This window comes from Ovis canadensis, chromosome 13, assembly GCF_042477335.2.
Source record: "Ovis canadensis isolate MfBH-ARS-UI-01 breed Bighorn chromosome 13, ARS-UI_OviCan_v2, whole genome shotgun sequence".
Classification (NCBI taxonomy): domain Eukaryota; kingdom Metazoa; phylum Chordata; class Mammalia; order Artiodactyla; family Bovidae; genus Ovis; species Ovis canadensis.
This window is the reverse complement of record NC_091257.1, coordinates 88,036,990-88,043,023: the sequence shown is the minus strand read 5'-3', so window position 1 is coordinate 88,043,023 and position 6,034 is coordinate 88,036,990. Positions and strand designations below refer to the sequence as shown.

Below are 6,034 nucleotides of genomic sequence, written 5' to 3'. Positions count from 1 at the left end.
CCCAGGAGCTCACTCCCTCCTCCTCCCCTTGGCCCGCCCCTGGCCCGTGTCGGAAAAGCCGTCAGTCCTCGGTCAAGCTCGGTGGAAGGGCGCGAGGCACCGTAGGAAAGTGGACCATGCACCCAAGCAGCTCCAGTCTGGCCAGTCACCTGCCGAAGATTCCACCATTGCAAACACATTCTGCCTCTCAATTTTCTAAAAGGCAGATGGGACCACTGGAATTATAGGAATCCATTCCTTTTATCAATTAGAGTCTGGAAATAGCTGGTTTCTTTTTGAAGCTGTTATTTTCTAACTTTTCTCCAGAAAGACCTTTAGGGGTTAAAGGGAACACATTATGATCTATTGAACAAACACTTACATAGCACTTCCTGTGTGTCCAGACTCTTGTCCTAGAGGCTTTTCAACCATTCATTCATTTAACCATCACAATAATCCTATTAGCTTCGTTTTATAAACAGAGGGGGAAACTGAGGCACAGAGGGTCTAGGTGACCTTGGGCAAGGTCACCTAGCTAGTAAGTGGTGGAGCTGAGATCCAAACCCAGGCTTAGTAGCTCCAGAGTCTCTGATTTTAGCCATAAGGTCATTATGTGACATTAATATAAAGGACAGCAGAACAAGCATTTATCAACCCAAGTAACATGCATCATCTCATTTCATCTGCACAGTAATCATTTTTCCCAGGTAAGGGAGGTGAGGCTCAGAAGCATCGAGTCATTGGTCCAAGGTCACATCTTCACCCCCAGAAGACTGAAGCATAACTAGAGGAGCCCTGTATTGGCTTTGCTGTCACACGATTTACCCTAAACATTCATGGGTGTGTGCATACTAAGTTGCTTCAGTCGTGTCCAACTGTGTGACCCCATGGATGGTAGCCCATGGCTCTTCTGTCCATGGAATTCTCCAGGCAAGAATACTGGAGTAGGTTACCATGCCCTCCTCCAGGGGATCTTCCTGACCCTGGACTTGAACCCAAATCTCTTACATCTTCAGCATTGGCAGGCAGGTTCTTTACCACTAGTACCACCTGGGCTTCCCTGGTGGCTCAGTGGTTAAAGCATCTGCCTGGAATGCAGGAGACCCCGGTTTGATCCCTGGGCCAGGGAAGATCCCCTGGAGGAGGGCATGGTAACCCACTCCAGTACTCTTGCCTAGAGAATCCCATGGAGGGAGAAGCCTGGTAGGCTACAGTCCACGGGGTTGCAAAGAGTCGGACACGACTGAGCAACTTCACTCACTCACTCACCACCTGAGAGGCCCCAAATTCATGGAACTTTACATAAAGTTCCCTAATATATTCTTGCTTGCCTTGCTATATTTTATTTATCATTGAGCAAATAGATGCAAATAGAAGCACTAGCTTCTCAGTTTGCCCTCTACTGCCCACCCCAGGTCATGCTACCAAGGGCCCTTGAGCCCATCACCCCCCCCAGATCAATTAGCATATCTCTGGTGGAGCCAGTGTCCTTTCTTCTACCAGATAACAACAGTTCTGTGGTCCAAGAGTTCCCTTTTTGTGTTGGTTGCCAGGAACCTTGAAACCATGTCCTAGTTGCCACATCAACCTCCCTGGTTCAGCAAAATCTCTCTCTCTCTCTTTAAAAAATGTAATTAATCTATTTATTTTTGGCTGTGTGGGGTCCTTGTTTCTGCTCTTGGGATTTCTCTAGTTGTGGCAAGTTGGGGCTACTCTCTAGTTGTGATGCTAGGACTTTTCATTGTGGTGGCTTCTCTTGTTGCTGAAGATGGACTCTAGAGTGTACAGGCTTCAGTCATTGCAGCACGCAGGCTTAGCTGCCCCAAGTAGACATGTGAAATCTTCCCGGACCAGAGATCAAACACTTGTCCTCTTCTTTGGCAGGTGGATCCTTAACCACTGGCTAATCAGAGAAGTTTAGCAAATTTTCTTTTTATGAAAGTTTTATTTCTTCCTCAAAATGTCTTGTTCACAGTTTAATTTTACAAAGGACATGATGTGTCTTGGAAAATTCAAAAATCTATGAATACAGGAGAGTAAGACCTTAGGAATTTGATCAGTATGGAAAATCTGGGCCCCTATCTGTATCTTTGACCTGAATGCATACACAGAGCCTGACTCAGAGCAGTCACATTGAAATATGTATTATTTATCTCAACAAACATTAATATAAATCATGTACTCACTATGTGCAAAGCACTTTTTGAGGCAAAGTAATAAGACAGGCACTGGTTTGTTGTTTGCATTTTCCACTTAGCAATACATCTTGGAAAGAGTTTCCTACCAGCACAGGTATAACCCATACTTTATAACAGTCCACACTGTGTGGATGCAACATAAATGGATGAATATACATTCTGTCTCCAGTCTTTTGTTATAAAAACAATGCCGCAGTAAATATCCTTATTCATATAAACTTATGCACGTGTTTGAAGATAATCTATATGATAAATTTTAGAATTGGAATTGCTGGATCAAAAGTATATCTTTGCCAAAGTTCCCTCTGAAGAGGCTGTGCCAGTTTATGCATGCCTGCTAAACTGCTTCAGTCTCTTTGCAACCTCATGAACTGTAGCCCACCAGGCTCCTCTGTCCATGGGATTCTCAAGGCAAGAACACTAGAGTGGGCTGCCATTCCCTTCTCCAGGGGATCTTCCCGACCCAGGAATGGAACCCTTGTCTACTGCATTGCAGGCAGATTCTTTATTGTTTGAGCCATTAGGGAAGCCCATACCAATTTATACTCCCCCACTAATGATCTATGAAACCGCCCATTTCTCTACACCCTTGACAGCACAGCATACTTTTAAACTTTTTTTCTGTTTTCCTATGGGTGAAAATGATACCTTGTAGTTTTTATTTGCTTTTCTTTTTGACTTTTATTATAAAAAATTCTAACATATGAAACAACAAAGAAAATAGTTCAATGAACATCCATGAATCAATCACCAAGACAGAATCATTGTTAAAATTTTACATTTGTTTAATTGGGTGGGGGGGGTGCAGTGAGGACTTGAAGTATTTTGAAATAAATTATATGATCTTTTGAAACAAATTGTATGATATTTTGAAATAAATTGTATAATATTTCATTCATTAAATATTTCAGCATTACTTTGTATCTAACCTAGGTCATTTTTTAAACATCATTTTCACATTTAAAAAGTTAAAAATAAGATCCTGATATCTAGCTTAGACAGTAAGTCCCTTACAAATGAATGAGTTCCATTCCAAGAGCATGTTCATGGATCTAGTTTGTAAGTCTAACAAAGTTAGCCTAGGTACTCTATTAACACAATAGGCTATATACTACTACACTGTAACAGGTTTATAGTCTCTTTCACATATAAATAACATATAAACAAACAAAAAATGAAGAAAGTATTTTTAATCTTACAGTACAGTGCCTTGAAGAGTCGTAGTACAGTACTGTAGTACAGTACAGCATCTGGCATATGGGGCTGGCATCAAGGGTATGGGCAAGAAGCGTTACTGACCAGAGGAGAGAAAGGAGGTGGGAGATGGTAGAGCTGAAGGATCAGAACCATAGGGGACGGAGGGCAAGCTGCACTTTCACTCAGGCCTGAGGTCAGTGACACAGGTTCTGGTTCTTCTCTGGGTTCAATTCTATCTACCTTTTTGAAAAAAGGACCCAGTGATGTCTGGGTAGTAGCTCTCTTTTTCTCATCAGAGATGACATGGGGAGCACTGGATTGTGTTGTGAACAGCGGCTGCAACCTTCATGTCCCATTCTACATTCAGGTCCTATACCTCAAAAACTAACAATGCCTCCTCGAATAAAGAAAGCCCTCTTGCCACTTCCTGCATGGTGGATCTCTTTGACTCTTCAGTGACTTCTTCCTCCTGTCTCTCTGCGTCCTTTCTTCAGGCCTCCAGTTCCATCAGGTCTTCATGGGTAAGTTCCTCCTGTTGCATGGCAACGGGTTCAGTGCAGCTGTCCTCTTGCAAATGTCTTTTGAAATAAAGATACTGTACTACTGCACTCTACGATACTGTACAGTATATGCAAAAGCACAACAACTTGCAGAAGATTCACACGTGTGACAGTGTACACCAGACATATGAACAAGCTACCGTGATTGGACATGTCAATGCATGTTCGAATAAACTTTGAAGGTTCACAGCTTGAAAGTTCGAATGTAGGGGACTCACTGTATTTGAATTTCTCCAGCTGTACCAGAATGTCTTTATAGCTGCTTTCAATCAAGGATCATGCAAAACAAGTTCTGTTCTAATTCTGTTACATCTCTTAAGTCTCTGAATCTAGAATGGTTCTTACCCCTCTCCTCCAACATTGACTCGTGAAGAGCCTGGACAGGTTGTCTTGTACAATGTCCCACTTTGGGATTTGCCTGATTGCAGGATCCTTTAACTTGTGGTGCGACCCCACTTGCTCTGCCCCCTGTATTTCTTTAAATTAGTGAGCGAGTGAGTGAGTGAAGTCGCTCAGTCGTGTCCGACTCTTTGCGACCCCATGGACTGTAGCCTACCAGGCTTCTCCCTCCATGGGATTCTCCAGGCAAGAGTACTGGAGTGGGTTGCCATTTCCTTCTCCAGGGATCTTCCCGACCCAGGGATCGAACCCGGGTCTCCTGCATTCCAGGCAGACGCTTTAACTGCTGAGCCACCAGGGAAGCCCTTTAAACTAGTACTTAGGTCTAAAGGATAGATTAGACTCAGGTTAAACATTTTGACGTCAAGAATTTAATCAACACGTCATGGGTGTTGCTGTTTGCTTCATCCTGTTTCGCACCAGGAGGTCCATGATGTCTTGCTGTCCCATTATTAATGATGCCAAGTCTGATTCCAGGGTAAGGTGGTGATCATGTCTCTCCCCAAATGTCTATTTTTCTTCTTCCATCAGAATCTGGGGTATCCAGTTTCTCATCCATGGATGGTCCTTGACTGAGTCAATAATTGGAGGTTGAACCATGATTTTCTAATTTTGTCCTTTCAGTAGCGTTTCTCAGCTGGCATTCTTCATTTGAATATCATTAATTATGAGTGGAGTTGACCATCCTCTCAAGTGTTTAAAAGCCATTTAGATTTCTCTCCCAGTGAATTACCTGTGTTTCCATGGGGACCTGGGCAATTATGGCACAGCGTGATGAGGGCTATGACTGAGATAGGAACATGGGGTTCAGATAAAGCCTGGAAGGGACCATGGGTCTGCCCCACCTAGATGCTGGACATGCCAGGGAAGGCTCTCAGGAGATTGAGGCTCCTGATATGGGTTCCTCCAAAGCAGACCTTGAGACAAGAATTGAAGGATAAGCAATTGATTTGGGAAATGAAGGAAATCCTGGAGGCAAGGGGTGGGGAGAATGAGACAGGAAAAGCAGTCAAAGAAGTCGTGTTATCAAGCAAGTTAGTACTGTGAATGCCTAGAGCTTAGTTTCCATGGGGAAATTCTAAGGCCATTGTAAAGTACCTTGGCATTATCTGCTAAAAGAAGAGAACTCTTGTAATTGTACACCAAGTCCAGTCCATCATTGCTTAAATGTTTGTCCTTGGGGGAGTGTTAATTTCCCAGCATTTCAGGCCTGCCTTGAAGTTGGCAGAGTGGGTTCTAGTGACCACAAAAGCCCTCAGGCAACAAATTTCCTGTGCTGCTAGCTGGGGTCAGCCAGCATGCACCGAAATGGTAAAAGTGAAGACATTAGGGCACCACCGGCATCTGCAGGGATCTCTAAGCAGAGACTTTAAGGATGCAGAGACATGAGCCTGTTGAAGAGAAGATGGGGAAAGGGATGCATCCTCCAGGCATAGAGAGCAGCAGGTGCCAGAGCCCAGAGGTGAGAGTTAGGTGAGCCTGAGGGACCAATGGACTTTCCTGTGGCTGGGGGCAGAGGTGAGAGGTGAGGCCATGTCAGACCTGTTCAGCCACCTTTAGGACCTGTCACCTCATGCCGTGGGCAGTGGGGAGTCACTGGAGAGTTGGTTTTTACATTTATTTTTGGCTGCTCTGGGTTTCTGTTGCTGCACAGAGGCTTCCTCTAGTTGGAGAGAGCAGGGCTGCTCTCTAGCTGCAGTT

General features: G+C 44.1%; 1 non-coding gene across 1 annotated transcript; it reads left to right on the top strand.

The window, feature by feature from the left end:
* Positions 1–1,036: 1,036 nt before the first annotated feature.
* On the top strand, positions 1,037–1,109 carry TRNAS-GGA (transfer RNA serine (anticodon GGA)). Its single transcript has one exon. It is a non-coding gene; the product is annotated as a tRNA-Ser (tRNA).
* Positions 1,110–6,034: the final 4,925 nt, after the last annotated feature.